The sequence below is a fragment of the Lepisosteus platostomus genome, chromosome 9 (assembly GCF_059453375.1).
Source record: "Lepisosteus platostomus isolate fLepPlt1 chromosome 9, fLepPlt1.hap1, whole genome shotgun sequence".
Taxonomy (NCBI): domain Eukaryota; kingdom Metazoa; phylum Chordata; class Actinopteri; order Semionotiformes; family Lepisosteidae; genus Lepisosteus; species Lepisosteus platostomus.
The window spans coordinates 32,025,354-32,050,863 of record NC_142619.1 but is presented as its reverse complement, the minus strand read 5'-3'; the positions used below and the strand labels follow the sequence as shown (position 1 = coordinate 32,050,863).

The window sequence follows — 25,510 nt, the reverse complement described above, 5'->3', positions numbered from 1 at the left end:
TATAATTGATTTAAGAACCACAGAGAGAAAAAGCCCTTCTGCTTCTGGTAGGCACATACCTCATGTTTTGTCTCTGGTGTAGAACTAATTGAAGAATTTATTAAAGCATGACAGCAGATCATAATCTCAGTCATGTACCTCTTCTAACATGATGAAGGCAGATCACAAAATGATAGCGTGCTATTTATTTGAGGAGCACAGGAGAAACTGTGGCCATGGCAGTTGAATCACAATCCCAATAACCACAAACACACTTTTAAAGATAACATTTGGAGTCTCAGCCATGACCATAACAATCACATACCCAACTCAGAAGGCCTTTGCAATATACTGTAGCTATCTTACCTAACTAACATTACTAACTATTCCCTAGTTTGTAATGTTACTCAATCATAACACCAGGTTTGTGGGAGACACCCTTGACAAAAAAAAGTGTCAATTTAATAGCAGCCACAAACTTTTTAAATATGGATGTTCTGTTCCTATATCGTACATTGCAGTTAGTGTTAGTTTGTCCTCACAAGATTATGCCATTCTTAATTCTTTTGTGCTGACATTTCTCTTGTGGCTTATTTTGTACAGTAAGTAGCTGTTTTCACTCTTTCCCCGCTGGTATGGCCCTAAAGAGGATTTGTAGTGCTATTTACAACCATATACTCACACAAGTATGCTATAATCCCTACAGGGTGATGTATGCTGGGGCACAGCATGACTGTACCTTCCTATAAATTCTAATGTATTTGCACAGCAGTCTGGAGCTCAGTTCTTGTATACATGCAGTTACCAGCTCAGTAATGATGAATTATGTTCCCACACAGGGAAGTCCAAGATTCTTGTCTAGGAAGAACCTCACCATGGAAAAAATGAACTTCAAGAGCCAGACAAACATATTAGTCTCAACAAAATTACTTGAATTCTACCTGAACTGTGTGAATGATTAAAATAAACTAATAAACAACCAAAAACAATCCTTATTTTAATGACTCCCTAAAAGTGAAGGTTATAATCAAATGGTGCCTTTCTAATCATGTAGTTAATTACTAAAGCAGATGGTAAAGAACACTTTTTGATATGAAGCCTAAAATATTTATTATGTTGCTTTTTAATGTCCATGTTGTAAAACATGCAGAGAAAATAATAATCCTAGACAAAGTATGTGCAGTTACAAATCAAAAGCTCCATGTACTTGTGCACAGCTTTGCAGACATTATAAACAATATATGGTACACAACATAATTCAGGTTTCTGGTGAGATTCCACACCCATTCTGGCCAACATAATACACTAAATGCACAGATACTAATAATCACACAAAGCATAGCTGGCTTGAATAGCATGAGAGAAACTTCCATAGCCGTCTCTTAACAGAACAATGCCCCAGGTCACAGTTACAATGTAACTATTACAATGTTACAATGTAACTTTATGTATTATACAATGGTAGAACTGGGTAGAACTGGGTGGAGGTGCAGTTCAATTCCACTTACCTTACAGTGTACATCTTTCAATTGTAAGGTTTCCCAATATTTTGGCCAGTGAGCATATACAGTAAGTTGAATTAATGAGCATTGCTAAAACACGTATAAAAAGGTTTTATATTTTTTATAAAATAAAAAGGCAATTACTTCTGACTGGGCCATCTGAAAAGCTCAGATCAGTGTAACAATCGTGCCTTGTCGGTGATCTGACAGGCTAGGCAAAAAAGCATGCTTTCACTATATCAACCATTTCTATCACAGGATCACTGTTCCCGATCGATTGTGCTGTCTTAGTCTATGTGAATAAAGCCCGGCAAAATATGATCTCTTCCTTGTCACAAGCAGATGTGAATTTTGTGTAAAGGATCATAATGACTATTTGTGTTGGGTGGTTTGTAGCACAATCCCCAAACCCATTGACGTTTTGTGCATGAATTTGATACATAATGATTCAGAATCACAGTTTTCCTGCTCATATGCCACTTTTGGTACTTCACCACCTCTGTGCCTTGGTTCTGGAAGGTCTTTCTGCTCAGCAAGCCGAGGAGCCCGGCTGACACAGTAAAAACATGCAGATTGATTCAAAGGTTCAGAAGTAATTAACAGAATTAACTTTCATGGCCACAAGTGAAACCATCTTTTATTCTCTGTTGTCAATGGTATATTTAAATCATAAGAGAGGTCATTATTACTTCAGTTACTAAAGATAAGTTTTAATTTCTTTTAGTCTTTGACTGTACAAGACTGCCTGCTTATGCTCATAAAGAGAACATTCTTAACAAAAAACTAGAACATTTTTAGGCTAGAACCACATAGAAATGTCTACTAAAACAATATCCGTTTCTGCTTGTTTGCTAGGTCCTTCCCAAACATTTTCTTCAGTTTAAATAACAACAGAAGCTTACAAAAATAAAGTAGGTTCCCCCTTTAAGATGCTACCCTTGCAATGGCATAAAAGATACATTTTCACCCAGTTCCCAAATGAATCAAGTGTCTGGCACTTTTTAATAAATAAAATGAACAGACACTATTTTGTAGCCAATTACTGAAGGGAATGCAATTCCACTATGAAAAGACCCATATCTTTATCTTAATATTCCACAAATATCTTAACCTGAAATTCCTAACTGTTTTCAAATTTTGTACTTGAAGTGAAATCAAATTTTGCTATGTGCCCAGACATGCCTTAACACAATTCAGCTCCTTACACTTCAGAAAACCTGTCACAACATATTAAGTAACACATATCAACAGAGTTCAAGAAAACCTCAAAACATTTTTCGGTAAGAACCCTATTGTTGTCTTCACACACTATGTTTCTGATCATTGTAATGCTCTACTAACTGGGGTATCTAAATCTACTCTGAACAAACTGCAGAACTGTATGTCCAAAATTCAGCAGCCAGAATCCTGACCAGGTCTAGTGCAAGTGTTCACATTACTCCTATCCTGGAGTCCTTGCACTGGTTTCCGGTCAAATTCCACGTAGATTTTAAAATCCTCATGCTCACCTATAAGGCTTTACATGGCTTGGCACCTCAATACCTGTCTGAACTATTATCGCCCTACTCCCCACCTCGCAACCTCCGCTCTTCAAATTCTGCCCTCCTTACTGTCCCCCAAGCCCATCTACATTGTATGGGTGACAGGGCCTTCTCCTGTTATGCCCCCAAGCTCTAGAACTCTTTGCCCAAGGATATCAGAGAGTCACCTTCTCTAAACTCCTTCAAATCCAGACTCAAAACCGTCTTCTTCAGAAAAGCCTTTACTTAACTGGTTCCATTCTTCACCCCTCTGCTCTTCTTAGTACCACCTTCCACGGTCTCCTCTATTGTTATTGTTGTATTGTTGTAATTGTAATTGTGTCTTATCTGGTGAAATCTTCTTATTTATTGTTGTAGTCTTCTTATTTATTGTTATTGTCATCCTATAAAGCGCTTTGAGAAGCCACCTTTAAAGGCGCTATATAAAATAAAGTTTATTATTATTATTATTATTATTATTATTATTATTATTATTATTATCGTTGTACAGAAACAGCGGTACAGGTGACATGGACATAAACAGTATGCTTCATGTCAGCTATGTATAAAAAGTTCAACAAATTTCAACCGCTGAAGCAAAGAGTTTTTAGTGCTCAAAATAATTTTAACTTAGAATGGAAGCATTACAGTAATGTCATAAATGTCATAAAGCTTAGTAGGATCTGAAGCCAAACAATCCTTGTACACCATGACACACATCTTCCAACTCACACCGAGCAACCCAGTCTGCAGCCGTACAGTTCTGGCTCATCATCTGTCAAGTTATTCATATGCATTGTAATATACAGGGGATGGACAAAAAAAAGGAAACTCCAAATGCAAGAGGACTCATGTTTTGAAGTAACTAAATTTAAAAAGGATTTTACATGAGTTTCATATTAATTTCTATACTAATTATAATACCAACATGTCTCCGCTATAAATGATGTCCTAAAATCAATGCTTTAATATGTGAGTTTATAAAGCAGATGAGAGATCTAACACATTTTGAAAGAGGTCAAATACTTGATGCCTGAGTTGCAGGTGTGTGACTCACAAAAACAGCAAAATTACTTAATGCGTTAAAGAACAGTGTTAAAAATCAAGACGGTATACACTTAACAAAGGAAAACGGCATCCATAAAGAGGAAAGGAGGATGCAAGTCAAAGCTCGCAGACACAGATGGACACTTAGCAGGAAAGTTGTGAAAACCACAATCGATGGCCTCAAAAATGACAACAGAACTGAATCTAAGCCTCTTTGGTAGGGGAGCCATTTGGAAACTCCTTCTAACCAATGCCAACATACAATAAAGCACATTATGGTGTAACGTGCACAAATCTGGGACGTCTGAGCAGTGGAACAAAAGAAATATGGTCTGATGAGTCATCTTTTACTCCTTTTCCTACATCTGGTTGGGTTTATGTTTGGAGAAAGCTAAAGGATGCTGATTGTACCCAGCTCTTACACATTGTGATGCCTCTGCTATGGAATTGGCAGCCATCTCGTGGGAGTCGCTGGGTCCGATTATTACTCTGCATGGTAGAATTATGACCGAGGAAGACAAAGCCGTTTTAGGCAACCAAGGGCTCCCAAAAGTGCAAACACTGATGCCTCATGATGTTCCCATTCTCCAAGAAGAGAACCCTGCCATGCACACCGCTGAACGGATTCAAGAGTGGTTTCATGGACACCAGGATAAAGTCAAACACCCTCCATGGCCTCCCCAATCACCAGATCTAAACATCATTCAACCTTTTTGGGAAGTTCTGGAACAGAGTGGGAAGTAGATTTCCAACACCTACACCTCGGAAAAAACTGGAGGCTTTCTTGAAGAATGGTCCAATATCCCACTAGAAACAAAACTCATATAATAGTATTCCAAGAAGGGGTGAAACTGTTTTGAAGGCAAAGGGTGGTCTAACTTCTTATTCATTAAGAAATATTTAGATATTGCTTATTGTTTTTATTATTTTGGTCACCCCCTGTATGTGTACTACTTCAGATATTATTTTTTAACAGTCATCTCGTTCACAGTGGCACAGTGGTGCAGTGGTTAACATTTGTGCCTTTCAGCGCTGGGGCCCTGGGTTCAATTCCTAGAGTGCTATCTGCATGGAGTTTGTATGTTCTCCCCAAGTTCCTGTGGATTTTTGCTGGGTGCTTCCAGTTTCCTCCCACAGTCCAAAGAGAAACGGGTAGGTTATTTGGCTTCTAGGAAAATTGGCCCTGTTGTGATTGTGTGCTTGTCTGTGTCTGTGTGTGCCCTGTGATGGACTGGCATCCCATCCAGAGTGTACCCCACCTTGTCTGCAGGGATGGGCTCTGGCTCCTCTGAGACCCTTTACTGGATGAACTGGTTAGAAATGGATGGATGGATTTCATACATGGCAATTTTCCTGTTTGTGGGGCTTATGGCTCCAAGGTGAACTAGTATAAGTACTATAAAGCTGAAGATTATTTACGCCTTATAGAAGCACGGATCTGAACATGTGCCGTGACGTATGTTTGGTCCTAGTCCAGTTGTAGTTGACAACTAAGAGTCCTTCACTCATTTGGTTTACTGCCACCAACTTTCATTGATACCCAGTTTCAGTGAGAGAACAATTTTGTCAGGACTACTATGTACTTAGATCACCTTCACAAGTTCTTTTTTTGCCCATCAGACTCATGCTGCATGGAGTCATTCTGCCACCAGCACACCCAGACACTGCTATACGCCTTGTCCAGCTGAAGCACATGGCTCTTTTTAATGCCTGGGTCTAATCATAAAACACTCCCAAGATAATCCAATAAATCTCACAGAAATGAACACCCAGTTACCTGTGTCAGCATCAGTAATCGAATATACTTGTGAATTCCCATAGCACCCTTCCAAACACTTACAACAGCTTCCTTAAGGGATAGGAGGAAAAAATGTTCCATTCAGCAACAAGTCTCTGGAGCTTGACTTGCAGTTAGGAGAAAATATCTTTACACAATACAACCACAAGTCCTGAAATCCAAACAGCTTCCGTTTTGAGTGAGTTTCTGGCGCGAATGCAAAATTAGAAAGTATATTCTGTCCAACACTTTTTCTGTGCAAAGCTCAAAACACACTTTAAATAGACTGGCATTAATAACAGACTTAATAACACTCTGAAAAGTTACAATTATCTGAAGACACAATAACTTCACATAGCACTTACTCATGAATTAACATCACAAGCCACACTTAAAAAAAGCATATAGTATGAAAGTTATTTTCTAAATAGACTAAGCTCAAAGATTTAAAAAAAGAAAGTCGTTAGAATGTTTTAAAGTGCAACTAGCAACTGCCCAAACCAACTATAGATGTCACCGTGAAACTACTTAGCATAATCACCGTACATTATGTCTGTAAAGGTACACACCTTTAAAAAAGTTTACACTGAACAAGAGATAGTAGCATTTATTACATTCATTCTTACAGTTTTATTATACTTTGCTTCTTTGTGCCTGGGAATCATGCAAAATTGATTTTTGACTCAATCTTAAAGTTTCCATTTAATGCAGTTGTGCTACACATTTATAGATACAGTGTACTCCCAAGAGAGACAGCTAACCATGATGAGGTTAAAGGACAGTCAATAAACCAGCAGGGGAAACCCACAATATTTTCAACTATTAGAACATTTCTTTACAAAAATATAGATTTTGTCAAATTATTAACAATAACTTGATGGATAACTGAGTTAACGGAATAGAGTTTCATAGGGCAACCTACATCCTGACATTATTTCCTGCTTTGAACTACTGGTTTTACGCAAATATGACTTAAAGAGATTGAAACACACAAGCTAACACACTTAATGTAATGAAGATAACCCCCTGCATATACAGTAGAATGGAAAACATATGAGCCTCTACGAAAACTAAGCATGCTCTAGCAATGTCAGCCAAAAATGTTATTCCATTGTTCACAAACTTTGGTACTAGTTTATACTACACACAGAAATTCACTTAAATGTTATTATCATTATTAGTGTTGTAGATACTGTTTTAACCCACACCATAGCAGCAGAAAATTAAAAACAAAAAGCAGCAAAAAATGAAAAAAACAAAAGTAAACCAACCCTACCTTAACACAAAATCCAATGTACCTTGATCTGCAGTTGCTGATAAACAGTTTTACAAAAAGTTAATAATGCTTCCAGCAAATAACAAAACAGTGTTTCACTTGACACAGAAAGACCTTTTCGTCTGGTCTTCTGTTCACTCTTTGCCCCACATAGCTTTAGAGCATGTTAAAAATCCAGAATCCAAATTCAGCAATTGACTGGTATAATAAGTAGACCAGGAAGAAAGACAGAATAACAATAATAGCTACTCATTGCACCATAGCCAGTATCTCACTGGACACATGTAGCTTTGTGAATGGCAAGACACCCCAATGACTTCACGTCAGCAGGAGGTTATCAGTGGATTTACTTCTATTGTTGTTACAAGAACAGTAAACTTAAGCCTTTAATTAATGGCTCATTAGAGACTAAGGCCAGGCTCCTATGGATGTGGCTAAATTAGCATTAGATTAGTGTAAGCGGCTGTATGGGATCTTGAAATAGCATTTGTGTACACCAGTAGCAGAGTCCCTGCTTGAAAGACTTAACATATCCATGGCAACTGCAGACAACAAAAATGGAGGGTCTCTGGCTAGAATTTGCCATATTAAGAGCCCTGAAAACAAAGCATACTGTAGAAAACTCCTGAGTGTAAGTTTCTTTCAAGATTAATGCATGGAAACACCTTTATAAAATATGGACCAATGTAACAACACAACATGCCGTGAACCTGCACATGCACCAGCAAACAACTGATAGATCACCATCTGTGAAAAACAACCCAAAGTGCAATGTAACATGCTGATAGAATTACAATGTTTTAACATTCAACGATTAAAGTCATGTGACTAAAAGCTAAAAAAAACTTTAAAAATGACTAAGTAACTATTTACAATTCACTAAATAAGCCAGGATCCGTGCTTGAGCAAAACTATTTTTAATACTATAAGAACAGTTTTCAAGTCTATGAACAGTAGCAAAAAATATGTTGGAACAGTGAAGTCCAAAACTTTCTTAAGTATGTTTTTAAAAGACTGCTCTTCCACCGCTCTTCCACTTGAAAAGTCACGGCTGGATTGTTTGGGCCAGATCAAGCCTCAAGTGCAGCAGCCATATCACCCTGCAACTCACAACTGGCAACCCACTGCACATTGGTGGTGGTGGAGGGGAGTCCCCATTACCTGTAAAGCACTTTGAGTGGAGTGTCCAGAAAAGCACTATATAAGTGTAAGAAATTATTATCAATAAATAAGTGTCAAGACATAACTAATTTAATGCCGTACACAAACAATGTATCTACATAACACCCTTACATTGTTAATACATGTGTTATTATGTTTCTGTTTGGGTTTTCTTTTGGAGTCATCTTTTGTGTTAACTAGTATAAATTAGAAACAAGAAATGAAACATTTAACAGATTTGAACAGAAATGTGATAGAAACACTGCGTGGTACTGAAATACTTCTGTTGTGTCACCAAAATATTATTTTTATGTAGTTATAAGAGGTATTATGCAAGAATATAACAAAGGTTACAAAAGAGAGGAGGCCATTCGGCCCATCTAGCCTTTTGGGTAGGTACAGTGCCTTGCGAAAGTATTCGGCCCCCTTGACCTTTTCAACCTTTTGCCACATTTCAGGCTTCAAACATAAAGATATACATTTTTTATTTTATGTGAAGAATCACCAACAAGTGGGACACAATTGTGAAGTGGATGAAATCTATTGGATTTTTGAAACTTTTTTAACTAATAAAAAAATGAAAAGTGGGGCGTGCAAAATTATTCGGCCCCTTTACTTTCAGTGCAGCAAACTCACTCCAGAAGTTCAGCGAGGATCTCTGAATGATCCAATGTTGTCCTAAATGACTGATGGTGATAAATAGAATCCACCTGTGTGTAATCAAGTCTCTGTATAAATGCACCTGCTCTGTGATAGTCTCAAGGTTCTGTTGAAAGCGCAGAGAGCATCATGAAGACCAAGGAACACACCAGGCAGGTCCGTAATACTGTTGTGGAGAAGTTTAAAGCCGGATTTGGATACAAAAAGATTTCCCAAGCTTCAAACATCCCAAGGAGCACTGTGCAAGCGATCATCTTGAAATGGAAGGAGTATCAGACCACTGCAAATCTACCAAGACCTGGCCGTCCCTCTAAACTTTCAGCTCAGACAAGGAGAAGACTGATCAGAGATGCAGCCAAGAGGCCCATGATCACTCTGGATGAACTGCAGAGAACTACAGCTGAGGTGGGAGAGTCTGTCCATAGGACAACAATCAGTCTTACACTGCACAAATCTGGCCTTTATGGAAGAGTGGCAAGAAGAAAGCCATTTCTCAAAGATATCCATAAAAAGTCTCGTCTAAAGTTTGCCACAAGCCACCTGGGAGACACCCCAAACATGTGGAAGAAGGTGCTCTGGTCAGATGAAACCAAAATCGAACTTTTTGGCCACAATGCAAAACGATATGTTTGGCGTAAAAGCAACACAGCTCATCACCCTCAACACACCATCCCCACTGTCAAACCTGGTGGTGGCAGCATCATGGTTTGGGCCTGCTTTTCTTCAGCAGGGACAGGGAAGATGGTTAAAATTGAGGGGAAGATGGATGCAGCCAAATACAGGACCATTCTGGATGAAAACCTGTTGGAGTCTGCAAAAGACCTGAAACTGGGACGGAGATTTATCTTCCAACAAGACAATGATCCCAAACATACAGCAAAATCTACAAAGGAATGGTTCACAAATAAACGTATCCAGGTGTTTGAATGGCCAAGTCAAAGTCCAGACCTGAATCCAATCGAGAATCTGTGGAAAGAGCTGAAAACTGCTGTTCACAAACGCTCTCCATCCAACCTCACTGAGCTCGAGCTGTTTTGCAAGGAAGAATGGGCAAGAATTTCAGTCTCTCGATGTGCAAAACTGATAGAGACATACCCCAAGCGACTTGCAGCTGTAATCGCAGCAAAAGGTGGCTCTACAAAGTATTAACGCAAGGGGGCCGAATAATTTTGCACGCCCCACTTTTCATTTTTTTATTAGTTAAAAAAGTTTCAAAAATCCAATAGATTTCGTTCCACTTCACAATTGTGTCCCACTTGTTGGTGATTCTTCACATAAAATAAAAAATTTATATCTTTATGTTTGACGCCTGAAATGTGGCAAAAGGTTGAAAAGTTCAAGGGGGCCGAATACTTTCGCAAGGCACTGTAGTAGCAAATAGATCCAAAGATCACATCCCGTCGTTTCTTGAAAGTAGCCAGGGTATCAGCTTGAAGGTATCAGTATCATGGCAGGGTAGCTGGTTTCATACTCTCACAACCCATGTACAGTATATTGTCTTCTCTTTCCTGAATGATAGTAAATGGACTAAGAAAAATAAAAGTAAGTTCAAAAACTCCCACATCAAATAATTACCTATCTGTTGTCAGCTAAAATAACTTACCTACAATGTGGACAACCAGGTGTGCTTGTTTCTCTTCTTTCAAAGTGTTTTGGAATGTTATTTATAAGTGTAACAGAAATACCAGGTGGTTCCTGAGCCCCTCAGCCAGCAAGCTGAGGAGCTCACTCTGCATACACAGTGAAGCAGATGTCACAGGATCAAGCCTGGGTCACCATGATAGTAAGCAAGTGTGACCTAAATTGTAGCTAGAAACAATGCAGTTGTGGTAAGTAGGGCTGGGGTCAGATGATCAGGGCTATCAGCTGCACCTCCGATCAACACTAACCCGAATGTGAGGCACTGTATGCTAGTAACATTGAAAATTCAGCTGTGAGACACCTGAAGAAGGCTCTACAGCCAAAATGTTATGTTTCTTTTCTTTACTTTTAAGAATGGAATGAACCTTTACCTGTTCCTATGTTTGTATGTTAAAATACAAATGATTGTCTGGGTAGGCAGGTCAGAGGAGCTTGTAGCTTGTCTGCTTTTCTTCTTTCTCCCTGCACAAGATAACTATGTTACCAACTACTAGCTTGATCTCACCAGATCTCTCAAGTTAAACTATTCAAGGGATCCTTTAAGATAAACAGTGCTACATACAGTCAATGTAATTACTAGTTCATTATTAATTCAGAAATGTTATTGTGAGCAGAAATTTAATGAAACTAGTGTTATTTCCAGATTGGAATACTTGGCTGGGATACTATCTAGATTAATTGGAGTCTCTAAATTGTCACATACAGTATGTGCCCTGCAATCCTACAATAGACTAGTGTTACATTCGGGGTGTATCCTGCCTTGCACCCATTATCTGCTGGTAAGGGTCTGGTTCACTGGGACCCTTAAAACCCAGGACTAAGCAATTATTGAAAATGGATGGCTCACTACATATACTTTTGTTCCATGGGAACCGTTTCTGTATCACTAACTACCAGAAGAATCGTGTTAGATAAACAGTGGGAGGTAACATATTCTAAGCCTTTTATTGACCTAAAGCCTGGGTAACATATGGACTGTAAAGTAAACTGCTTAGGTCTAAATTGGTTTAAAGAAATAACTATAATTAGTTACCATGCTGTAATATATAGGCATACACTATTTACAATATACTGCCTACAAAGTGAGACTCGTAAGAATATTTTAATTTTACGGCACCTGCTCAACAACACTCGAAGAAGGGGCTGCTTCTGTAGTCTCTGGTAATCATTTCCACTGCCCTGGCCTACTCCTGTCAAGCTTACCAGCCCACATCGGTGGAATCAAAATTTAGACATTACTCCTTCTTCGTGTGTGTTAATATTTGAACACATTTATTAACACTCTGTGATTCTAAAGATATGCAAATCAGAAGAGCACCTTAATTGATTCAAACACTACATGTTCGGTATCTTAGTAAAAAAGCAATACGGTTTTAAAGAGTATCCTTAGCTCCATGCCTTGCAAAACTTTACAAAAATTAAAGTTTGACTCTTAAATGAAGGATTCCTAGGGCTAGACGTTTGCTTTTCTTTCCATGATTTAAAAATATTAAATTAAAATATTGTGCTAGTTAATAATCATTTCTTGGAAACTCATGCCTACATATTGTTTGAAATCAGTGAAAGAATCTTTAGGTTTCTGCATACTTCAGAGAAGATTCTAAAAGAAAACGGCCTTCTAAAATACCGGCTTTGATTTTGACTGTCAAACCTAATGTAGACCTAAATAAACCGAGCGGATACGGTGGGCCTCCCCTTCACCCTGCTTCAGGCCCAGGGCACTAGTGTGCAGACACCCTGAAATGGAGACTGTGATTCATTGTTGGATATGTATGGCAAGTTCACAGAGAAAACCAATCAAATGTTTTATATACAGTGCATGTTTGTATAAACTGTGTAAAAAAAATGTAACCTCTGAAAATATATATACAGTACAGCATCTTAAAAATGATAGCAAGGAAACGAAAATGACTTTATTTCTAGATCATTTCTAGATTTTTGCTGACATAACAAATACCTAAACTGAAAAACGTATCAATACAAACAGGCAACTGATATACATACACTGCCCAGGATAATTTTTAACATGGTTAAAGATTACCATACCATTTATGGCATTTCCAAACTATGTAACAAATGTTTCATAAATTATAACAATGCTTAAAGACCGTAGGTTTTGTGACTGAAATGTTGTTTTTGTTGGCATCTTTTACCTTGCTGTATTAAAATGTGAATTTTGCAAAACAAAATACAATAATGCCCAGTATATATATATATGGTATATATGTGTTCTTACGTACTTATCAAAACATAAACACCACATAATAATTTATTTTTCTGTTGTACATTAGGAGGGCACATGGTTTTTCTGTGTGTGCTTAAAGACAGGGAGAGCGTGAACAGAAACACACATAAAAGACACGCTTTGTGTAGTTAATCTATGGGAGGCATCACATGAAATCTAATGAAAGCTTATCTATACGAAGTGTCTGTTGACAGGATCCCACCCCTTTTGACAGCTACCACACAATCACATGGGTAAACCAAGGCTGTTATCCTTCAGTCTCATGATATCAAAAGGACGTTATCAAGACTGTGGGGACCTCAGGGAATTTCTTTCTGAAGTACCACCTTGTAGAAAAAGAAAATCACAAATACGATGGAAGGGTGGCTTTTACTGTACTTCAGAACATCAACAGGGAAAGGCTGATTTTCCAATTGGAATTAAATACTGTGTGCATTAACTGTGGGTTAAGCTTCTTCATGCTGGGAAGGACTCCCCGAACTGTGAATGTCCTGTTGCATTATTTTTTCATATTTTATGTGTACTTTATGTATATTATGTATTTATGCAAGTATACTTATTGAGTATGGCTCAAATTAAGGAAAGAGACTTCAAATCTTAATATCTAAGCCTTTGTCTATAAATGCACAATGCATTTGTCACAAACAATGGCATCTCAACCACATACTGTAGCTCACAAAACATTTGATAGTTTAGAGATTTAAGCATGCTCCGAAACACTCCCGAATTAGCAGGAATGGTTATGATTGACTAAAACCCTTTAGCTTAGTGATTATACAAGTATAATTGTTTAGAATATACGTTACCAAGCCTACTTCAAAGGAGATATGGTGTTTATTAGGTGTAAATGCTTTTAGAAAACTACACAAGACTACACTTACAAACACAAATGGAGTCTTACCAGAGCTCAATCATGCATTACTAAATATGCAACTATATGCATTTTATTCTGGAAGTATTGATGTTATGTTACCTACAACATTTATTTATTCCCATCTTACATATTTTTCACCTGATTGTGACTCAAATTCAAGCATTCACAGATGTAGTAACCAGAGCACACACAATATTTTCTAAATTAAAACTGATAAGGTGCAACTATGGATTTCTAAACTTGCAATTAAAGATGAAAAATGAATACAAACAACAAACTTCACAAGTAAATTACAGCACTACATTTTACACAACAGCAGAAAAAGATAATGTGCTAGAAAAATACATAGGCACTGGGCAAAATTTCCCTACTGTACCCGACATACTATAATCACCTACCATTACCAAATATTGTGTTCAAATCTATGTCTCCTCTCTATACAGTATATCTCAAATGCATGCCTCACAAAAGCTGAAACACAAAGTATCATTTTATTATGGAGAACTGTTTTGGACTGTTTTAGCTGTTTATAGATGGTAAATGCTGAGAAATGTACACTATATGTAGAATGAACACACACCAAGGTAAATCATTTTCTAATTTGAATTTTAGCTTTGATTAAAAAAAAAACATTTCCCCATCATACATTTGAAAACCAATGAATAAGTAAAAGATACCAGAAAAGACAAGATTCTAACTTTGAAAAGAAACATTCTTGCTCAAGAACATTTACAGTTTAAATAATAAACAGTACTTTAGAAAGACTTAATTTAACTTAAAAGGCAGATCTTGATCAAGTCAAAACAACGTGTCCTGCTCTTTCTACAAGTATAGTTAACAGTCAGCTGTACATTGTATAACAACTCTATTTTAAATGTTTGCTTATTCAGCTCCCACAATAGCCTGTTATTTATTTCTGCCACTTATGTAGCTCGTTTAAATGCAAATGACAAGGAACAGGTTCTGAGGAGTAAAAGGGACAGAACATTCAGTTGTGTGATTTTTCAGTCGCCACCATTTCAGGTTAATTGCAGGTGAACAGGGTTTTTTCAAGGTGCAACTCATGCAGCCTCTGTATGACAGTGAAATAGGCAGCTATAACACAATACTGCGTGACTGTGTGACAAAAGACATGTACTGTATATTGTTCCAATCATGTGGACTGTATCCAACTGGATTTCTTACCTATGTAACCATCATTACGCAGCTGTTTATAAACAACAGAAGACAGAACAGAAATAATAACACAAACAATGGTGAGGACCAGATCAATATCCCAGGACCACCCACTGTACTCAGGAATGTATGTCCTAACTTCAACAGAGTCTATCTCAGACTCCTTTATCTATGGGTCCAGGATGTGATGAGGCCTATCACTGAAGTCAATCAGACTCAGTTGTAATAATGTGACAGCTGTTAAATACGGAAAAAACAGTCTTGAGGAAAGTCTTGAGCATATATAGTCGAGCATATTCCATGGCTCAGCTTGAAAAAGAACAACATAATACAATGCATTCCTAATGTCATTAGCGAAAATTCTAAATGGATTCTAAATGTAATTAGTTTCCTCCACATAGCTATGTTAATACTCAATCTGCAAGCAAAGCTGTTTTGTTTCTTTTATACTGTATATGTCGGGGAGAAAAATGCTGTACTTTATCGTCATGGAAGCATAATTCTACTCCTTAGCAACAGCTTTTAACGGATACAAATTTGAAAAGCAGTTTTTCAATCAGCCCTGTGGTTATTTGTAATTCTGACATAGCAGGTAAAAGCTTAGATAAACAGAAACACAGCACTATAATTTTTCCAGAATTATTAAATTACTTCCAAAAATGTATTAAAAATTAGGAGAAAAATCTTTAATGCAAGAGATTTTCTGTGTTGTACCAGAACAAAGCTCATGCTAAATGTGTGGAAATCTAGGCATATCCCAGCAGAACATGGGTATAGGGTATATCGTTATAAGGTATACTGAAAGACTACACTTTCCACAGGGCACCCATACACTCAAACATACTCTAGTGTTAATCCAAACCCATCTGGGAAGAAGCTGGCAACGGGAGTACCTGGAGAAAACTGGAGCAAAGATCCAAACTCGGGAAAGAAGAACAGGGAGGCAGCAGCCCCAACCATCACTGTGCCATGCTACCCTCTGTTCAATTAAGGTGCAGTTATGAATAAACATTTTTACAAATTAAAGTGCACAAACTTTTAGTGAGAGGAGGTATTATTACCTACTGATTTACGAGATTGACACTTTAATCCAAAGTGACTTGCATTTGTACCCGTTTGTACTGCAGGGTACTTTATTGGAAAAACTCGGGTGAAATACTTGGCTTGAGGATACAGTCCCAGTGGCTGGGATTTGAACAGACAAATGTACAGTTACAAGACCAGAACCCTAATGACTACTCCACACAGGTGCCCAGTGCTGCCTTTTCCTTCAATCCATGAACTATGGTATTGATGTCTCATCTCAAGTTCAAATTAGAAAATAAATCCAAGCTTTTTGTCTTCAGTTGCTGTAGCCTTCTGCCTTCATGTTTCAGGCAAATGAGTCCATGTCCATGAAACATTAGAACCAATAAAGTACATTAACTTAGTTATCTGTGCTGGTTCATAAAAATGCTGATTCCTCTTATGACACGTTGTAAGACATAACAGTAGGCTTTCTGAGTACCAAAACAAGCAAAGATTCACTCCAGGCCTCTGGTCAGAATGCACAAAGAGTGCAGTGATCTGTTTATTTGCTGCTTCAAACTCCAGCAGAGATGGTCATGTCTCCATTATGCAATATCCTACACAAGACACCAGCTTGAGAACTGAACTTCAGACTCTAAAACATAAAACCACTGGGATTTTACATTCCAAGGAAAAAAGTACAGTATGAGTTACTATGGTAAAAGGGATTTGAAGACATTTTCAACACATACCGTGTAAAAGTATTAATATACAACAAACAAATAGCTTTAGGTACAAATAAAGTACATAATTGTGAGTTACATACAGTATATTCACAAGTTTTAGGACCTCTTAGGATCATGACAGATACCAAAATATACTAAGAAAACAAAAATAATAAGTGACACCTATTGAATGACTGTAGTAAATTAACAATCTATTGTAACAATGTACTGAATTATTTCAATTATTGAAATATAGCACATTGCTTTATAGCACAGAACCCTTAACTACTCTTTTAAATAAAAAAAGTAGATTGTGTTATGTGCTTAGGCAGAGAGTTGCATGGTGTTTTAAATCTGTATCCACTTTATCAGATGCTATCCACATGTTTAATGAAACTCACTATAAATACATCTATCTCTTAGTGCCAGAGGCCTAGTGCATGTGATCTCTGCTTGCTTAGTGCAACAAGTCTTTTTTAGTTGACTAAAGTTAATGTGCCTTGTTTCTTACAAGTAAATGATATAAAATTATGTACTGCGCACTTTACACAATGGGACGAACCCTTCTGTTTTGGGATATATCCTAACTGGAACCTGTGAGCCACTTCAGTTTCCTACAGAGTTAGTACTATTTGCACTGTACACCAATATGCCATTTCTGATAACCTTTCGCCCTAACACACAATTACAGCATTTGTGTAAGTTTTCATCAGTAAGCCATTTTCACTTACAGTAAATGCTTGGTTTGCTTAATTGTGTGAAACAAAGAAAAATGAGTATGTTTAATATAGAGATAGAACTGAAGCATTGTCATCAATGTTCTTAGATGATTAAATGACTCGGGGTGATTCTCTTTCATCATAAAACAACATTGTCTGGTTACATCTCAGCAGTATATAACGATGAAGTTCTCCAGGTTAAAAAGAGAATAGGTCAAGGCAACAACATGCAAGACCATTCATTTTTGCAGAAATTGCTGATGAACACGTCAAACATCAGGAGTTGAAGGTAAAGCGACGAATTACTGCTGTAGAAAAGAATGGTCCCTGAGAGTCATGGGATTTAAAAGTACTACAGTTGTAAATATTACCTTAGAAGAAATGTTTAATTTGGTCCAATAAGCAAGTAATCAAAGTATTTCTGTAACAATGAGGGTGGGTTAAATGAAAATGACTTGTTCTTGTATCCATTAAGGACCACATTCATAAGGTCTCTTTCATCAGATCAGATTAAGATCAGATCTTAATTCAAAAGAAGAAATCAAGCAACACAACATACAGTAAATCCACCTCTTTATTTTAAACATCAGATGTCCACTATTACCTACTGTAAACTGCAAAGTACAGATTATTACTAAGTAGGCACCTAATAGATTCAATACAAATTATTTTCCCAGTTTTAAGATCCGGATAAAAAGCAATTTCTTTCATCAGAGGTTAAATCAAAAATCAGAAATTCTGTGCTTATTTTTTTCAACTTTGCATGTATTATTAAGTCAACCTGATAATGCTAAGCTAGGTACATATATTATATGATACTCAATAAGTATCTGTAAATTCTAAGGTTTCTTTAAAAATCAATTCTTCTGAAAATCAATTTAAATCAAATTTAAATTTCTAAATAAAATCTTCTTGACTTTTTGATAGCATACTGCTTGTTAATTACACAAATAATGTCTACATATACTGTTTGAAAGAGAACATGTACTTGTCCTTTTCTTTTCTAGTTCCTTCTTAAACATTCTTTGAATAATTTGATATCAATTATCAAATTTGATATCAAAGGTTATGAACAAATACTTACAATAAAATAACATTTAAACATAATAGTTTGAATACAGAAAATAATAGAAAGTGTTCTTTCCTCCTCTCAGTGCAAAACATATACAGTAGCAGCAGTACAGTATATAGTATAATGCTATTCAAAGTCATGCACATCTTTGGCCTGTTAAGACTTCTACTGTGTAATAATGTTTTAGCATGTCAATCCAATGTATGCAATCATTTGTGATTAATGATTCATAAAAAATAAACAGAAGCTGGTATGAAGCATATTGTGCAGAACAGATGGAGCAGGATTCATTCCAGTCTATGCTCTAATGTAAAGTTCAGGCACTGAACATTCAAGTGTTTGTGAATGCCACAATAAAACACCTACTGTATGCATTTTATTTTCCCATTTGGCTGAGTTCCTGCCTCCTTCTTAGATCTACGTATGCTACCACTGAGGGCTTGGATCTAGAATCTACTATTAGTGACAGAACATGAAATTTGTACCTGATGGGTTCTAATATGTAACCACATATTCACATTCTAATTCTTTATAGAGTTGTTTCAGAGTTGTTCAAAACACATATACTGTACACAGCTCTTTAGATGATAAATTTTGCCTTATATTCTCTTGCATTTTTCCCTGTTTTGCTACACTTTCAAGAGGAACTTGTTTTCCCCCCTCCCCTCAATTACTGCTTTGTAGTACTCAACAGGCTTTACCATCAAGGATACAGCATCTCTATAGCAAAATTCACTCTTCTTCAAATGTTCAACACCACCATAAATAAAAATGTGTATCAGCTATAGGTGCTACAAGATTTTTTGCTTGACTCAGCGTGGTTGAGTTTATTAATAATAATAATAATGTTTCTTTATTAGCCCTATACAATTTCTTGCATTAGGAATTCGTCTTTTCGCATACCCCAGCTTTTCTCCAAGGAAACACAGACACGGAGAGAAGCTTGGGGTCAGAGCGCAGGGTCTGCCATTGTATGGCGCCCCTGGAGCAGTTGGGGTTAAGGGCCTTGCTCAGGGGCCCAACGGAGTAGGATTCCTCTGCCGGCCGCGGGATTTGAACCAGCAACCTTCCAGTCACAGGCGCAGATCCTTAGCCACAGAGCCACCGCTCCACCCCTGTTTTTTATTTTTGCCCCTGTCCCTGTCACGGTCACTGCAGAACAAGAGCCGTCACGCCCAGAGACTGGACATGTAGCAGATTCACAAGCTAGGCACAGGAACAAGTCAGAAGTGCAATGCCTCAGCAGTGCAGACCAGCGAGAAACAATGTCCACAGAGTAGTAAACAACATGTAGGTAAGGGATCACTGATTACAGTAAAGAAGGAATGCCCTGAGCACAGCGCTTCGTCAATACAATTTTCTCAAGTGATCCCTTACCATGGAAATGCACTTTTAAAAATACTCAAGTTTGTTCACTCAGTTAATTATTCCTCTTAAGACTACAATAGAGTTCTGTTGGACTTGTAGACTTTAAACCTTTGATAAGAAACAACAAACATTCTAATGATAAAAAAATAAATTGGTTACTTACCCATCAGGATAAAAGTCAATATGTGCCCATGAACACTTCTATTCTAAACATGTATTAGCTGTTTAACTCACAAAAAATGAGTACAGTAAATACAGGAATTTAAACCAGTTTCAGCTAAGCCTACGCAGTCTCACTACCCAACACACTGATTCTGTAACCAGGCATTGGGCTAAATAAAATCTCAGCTTGACTTTTGTCAAGAATGTTGAAAGAACTTAGTCACAAAGTTCTGATAACACAGGCAACCAATCATTTCCCTCTCTGCCAGTTACTTAACAGCATGCTGCACAGTTATTGCAATAATAAAGAGGCTGGGCTTTCCTGTTCTTTAGCCCCTTTCAATCATTTACTTTTTAATGCAATCTAGGGAGTCGCTTTCTTATCACCTGAGTGAAAGAGTAGAATATTGACAGAGCACAGCAATTCAGTACACTGTTAAAATGTCATTCTGAAGCCAAAGGTTAAACAATCCTGTTCAATTCTGGACTCTGACTATAATGGAAAATAGTGAAATGGCCAATACTAGATAGATCCACTTAAAAAAAGAGAATGGAAAAAAACGCCCTGATGTAAGCAACACTGGTTATGGAATGTTCTGTAGAAATTCCAGACTAAAATACAGTCAACACAGGAATATTGCATTGCTACCATTACTTGTGATCAATAGCTTTTTTATTTATGATATACTGTACATTAAAATATTGGCAATTATTTTTCTTTGTCTACTATCACTGGACTGTAGTGTTCACCTTCTGCTCTTACATTTTAATGGTTACAGTATTTAGGAGTCATTTTATTTAATTACCATTTGAACTCTGTGTACCATTAAAAGTTCTAAGTGTCTCCTAGGTAAAACATTTCAGCTTAGTTTGTAATTTTTTAATTTATTTTTATTGTTAGTTTATAGTTTGTGAAACTAAACTGCTGGTAGGCAAATTGGGCATGTACTGTATTTAATAGTGAGATTCAATTCATGCAAATATACTGTACAGCTACACTATATGAAAAAGTAAAAACAAAAGTAGAAAGAACATCAGTATTTTAAATAGTTTCTTGTACTTTCATGTCTAGAAGAGATGATTTTTTCCAATTTTAGTAGTAGTAGAAAGAAGGGGATCACCCTACAGTAGCACTAACACATTCTAACCAGAACCTTGGAAGGCATTAAAGCTAAGGTGCACCTTCCCTGTTTAAAAGGGAACCAACACAATAAATTCTGAGCAGGAGCTTGAACTTGAACTTTATTGCCATATGTAACCGGTACATGTAGTGGTACAATGGAATTCTTACTTACAGAAAGTCTCTCGATTGTTAAAACAAGTGTACAAACACAAAGTGCAGACAGTGCATCAAGACAATATACAAACAAACAGTAGACAATGTACAAGTAAACAAGTAAACAGCTTGAATGTAAACAATACAGACGTGTAAACAATGACTGGAGATGGGCAATAAATAAGAAATTATAATGAGGTAGATGGTATAGGTGTGGTCTGAGGGGCAGGGCTAAATGTGTTCGCCAATCGCACTGCTTGTGGATAGAAGCTATTGAAGAATCTAGTGGTCAGTGTCCGTATGATCTTGTATCTCTTGCCTGAGGGCAGTGGGGCGAAGATCTCATGCCCAGGGTGGTGACTGTCCTCTGTGATGGCCAGAATTCTACCACCGATTTAACAGATTGAACAAGATTTAACAGACCAAGAAAAGAACAGACCAAAAGGCATTACTGTGACTTTTTATAGAGGGTATCACAAGTTCTCTTTAATAAAAGGCACAGCCACTGCATTCTTATCAGTTTATTTTCAAATGCTTCTTGCTGGCTGAGCATGTTTAAATGTCATTCTTAAATAAAAAAATCACCCTGCTGATACTGACCGCTGATTAAAAGAAACCATCCTTGATCAAATTGGTTTGCACAGTTCCGCTAGGACAAACAATCGGGATTAAAATCAGAATACATCATTAAAATGTACAGCCAATAATCTTTCAAGATACAGTAAATAGGACCAAAAACTGTAATATGCCAGTTCTGTAAAAATGTCTACAAATCAGGTATCCCAGGAAGTCCTGTAGTTGCAAAAAAAACTACAGCTCGGATAGCCAGGTAACAACTAAACCAGTTCCGACTCAGAGGAACATAACTCTGCTTTTTGCTGTTGCACAATACAACTTCACCCCTATCATTTCACTTACTGCTTAAGAAAACATTCAATTAGGACTTGCAGTATACTAAAAATTAAGAGCAATGAAAGAAATGTAATCTTGAAATGAGAGTGATAGGAAAGGTTCCCTTCTCATGTAAGATCTGTAGAAGAGATCCACAAGTCTGCTCTTTTAATGCCTTTTACAAAATGTTAAAAATGTGCTTATGTTTGGCCTTGAATTGTAGTAAAAGTTTAATTGTAAAATGTGTATTATTAATTCATAAGAACACCACATTGTAAACTGTTAACATCTTAACCCAAATCCAAGTAATGGTTTGAGAGTCAACATGAAACTCTTACTTAATATAGAACCACCACGTACTGCAAATCAATTACTTGTAATTTGCTATGTTCATTTTTAATTGAAAATTACTTCACGAGCCATTTTTATTTGCCCTTTCACTGACTGATACTAAAAGAAAATGAAAAATATACATATCTTTCCAAGTTAATGAAACAGAAAATAACATGAATAGTTATTTTTAGCTAAACTTTATTTCAACTTCTCATTACCTCAAACAATAAATAGCTCCGGTTTCCTCCCACTTCCCAAAGACATGCTTGCTAGGCTGGCTGGCGTGTCTAAATTGCCCCTGTGCGCTTGTGTCTGTGAGTGCCCTGTGATGGACTGGCATCCTGTCCAGGGCGTATCCCGACTTGCCCCCAGGGCTCCCAGGACGGGCTCCAGGTCGCCACAGTCTTCACCCAGAATAAGGATGGATGGATACAGCAAATAAAACATATTGATAACCTTTGAACGCAGGGCTCAAACATACTGCCCTAAGAATAAGACCGTCACTGCTTCAATGACTGAGTGAGCCAATACTATGTTATATTCACACAATAATTTACATGAAACCCTAAATGGTTGCCAAGCTGACAGCCTAACTTTAACCGGGTTTCCAGCCAGGACATGAATACCCAACTTCTTACTGGATCACTGGTTGCTAGGCAACCATGTTCTTTCTATAACAAATTATTATGGAAAGGGTGTGGCAGCATCTGGTGGAAAATAGGCCGCTCCTGTAAGCGCCTTTGAAGAGATTCAGCTTTTAATAATGATTTAAATACAATCATTCAGACTTAGACAAAAGAGGGCACTATAAATACAAAAAGCTGATAACGATTTCTAGAAACAGTTGTGTTGACACTCAAGAAAAAGACTCATAGTGAACATAGTGAACTCATATTGAATTCTAACCAAATTAAGACCAATTTTAAAAGACATTCTTGTTGTATCCTAAATGCCCTATGCCTAAATGCCTGAAAAGTATTTAACTTTTCAGTTTAAAGTTGTGTTGATTTTAATAACAAAATAAAATATTTTTCTATCTATACCATAAAACCTATACCACCAGGATGAGGACTGGTTTTTGCCCCAGGCAGTCACCTAAGCCAAGGGCCGGCTCCGTATACCACACAGATACAGTTTCCAAGCACCTCTGAAGCAACTCCCCTATCAGACACAAACCTGCAATATTTTCCCTGACTGAACTGTACAGATCATGTTGCTTCCGGGACAGGCAGTGTATAGTCTACAGCTGCTATTTGTAAACAAAGATCACAAGGGATACACAATTCTCTGTACTGTACTTTCAATTTTATGTAAAGATCTTGCTTTTCTTGAAGTGCCACAGCAAACAGGAAAAAGAACAAAGAGGAATGTCCAACCACAATCCTTACAGAAATAAGGCTATGAATAGAGTACAAAGAGCAAAACAACACTAGACATGAGGTCAGAGGAAACTTCTTCAATAGCACCACACTCAGCCAAACTGACAAAATCTCTAAGGGACACAGAGATGTGTTCCTTATGAGTTTACCAAGATGCACAGGGCTGACTGGCTCCATTTTAGAAAGATAAAATACAAAAACTTCCTATTGATAAACTCCTGGACTGGTTTTACATTCAAATATATGGTTCGAGCCCAGTTACCACCGATCAATGCTCTTCCTTATCCAATTAAGACTTGTATTTCATGATGGGCACATATGACTCACAGGGGGCAAATCAGAACACCAGACTAACAATACAGTCCTACACTTCAAAATGTCAGCATAGACACCTACTGTAAAACTGAAAACTAAATCCAAGCTAAATAGGACTTAAGAAGGTGGTAACTGAGTGGATTGAGGTATTATCTAATTTTAAGTATTTGACTGAAAAAACAAAGTAACCAGGACTGCAATTCATGGTGCAAATGCCAGGTCATGTAAACAGGGCTCAGAATTATATTTTTGTGCTTTATCACTGAATCCAATTTCACTTCTAAAATTCATATGAGCCCCTCATACTCCTTGCTATTCAAGGTACGGTATTTAAAATATTTTACAGTAGAGTAAAATATAATGAAAGAGACTAAAAGATGACAGATTCCACCATAAGCTACTGTACTTACAGTACATGCCTATATTTGCACAAATGTTAAGACTGCTCAGATGTTCAAAAAATATGTTTTCCATCTGATAAAGTCTCTGAAAAAGTTTAGAAACAGAAGTTCAGAAGTTGCTTTTTTTACCACGAGTTTGAACATTGTGAGTTAAACAATATTTGTTGCATGAAAGGAATATAAGGAAATCAAGTTAAACTAAATGTGTAAAAATGCAAAGGGAAGTCATTAATTTCTAGGAATTATTTTTTTAAAAACAAATACATTTTATTTGTGATGATAAACTGGATTATGTATCAGTGCACAAGGAGAACCAAATATTAAATAAATGTAAAAGGTTCAGCTAATATTTTTTTATAATGTGCACATTCAAGTTAAACTAATATAAATTTACCCATAATTGTGAAATCTATTATAACAGTTAAAAAAGATGAGTCTTCACTTAAAATGTCTTTTTAATCTTTTATGCCTCTCTAATTTCTTTTGTTTATTTGTTTGAACAAATGATGTTGATTGCCTTATGGCAAAACCATCATGATGGTTTGCAATATGTTTTACTCATTAGACTGTTATTTTATGAAGCAAACAATAGAAGATGAAAGAAATGAAAGTACAGAACATTCTTACTGTAGACTCATTTTCCTTCTAAATGCTGTTACTTTAGAGTCAATGCATTTATTGAGTCTGATAGGAGACTACAATTTTGGAGACTTGTGACTTTGAGTGTAATCATGTGCAGTAAAAATTAAACTTGGTTAGTGATAATAATCATCACTGTTATTAAACAACGTTATTACGTATGTGCAATGACTGGGCCTTAAGGGCAAAATAAACCCAGAAGCCACCTTACAATCAATCTGTTAATTAGTTGCTACAGTAATGAGATGAACATATTAATAACAAAATGTTGTCATTAGAGACTTTCTCCTGAGTGCTAATTATCTAGTTAACTGCGTAGACTAAACTAAGTGCTTGTGACAAGAGGACTCTATTAGAGTCTAAT

General features: G+C 36.9%; 1 protein-coding gene across 10 annotated transcripts in view; it reads right to left on the bottom strand.

The window, feature by feature from the left end:
* The window catches only part of eps8a (EGFR pathway substrate 8a, signaling adaptor), a 95,223-nt gene that overhangs the window by 61,691 nt on the left and 8,022 nt on the right, over positions 1 to 25,510 (bottom strand). For 2 of the 10 annotated variants that reach the window (XM_088644751.1, XM_088644749.1), the window contains exon 1: positions 19,914 to 20,178. The exons of 2 other annotated variants lie outside the window; for them this stretch is intronic. The gene's annotated coding sequence lies outside the window, so the exon portion shown is untranslated. Of the gene's footprint in view, positions 1 to 7,101; positions 7,399 to 19,913; positions 20,181 to 25,510 lie in introns of those variants that run through there. 6 more of the 10 variants (XM_088644750.1, XM_088644754.1, XM_088644752.1 and 3 more) reach the window with 5 other exon arrangements.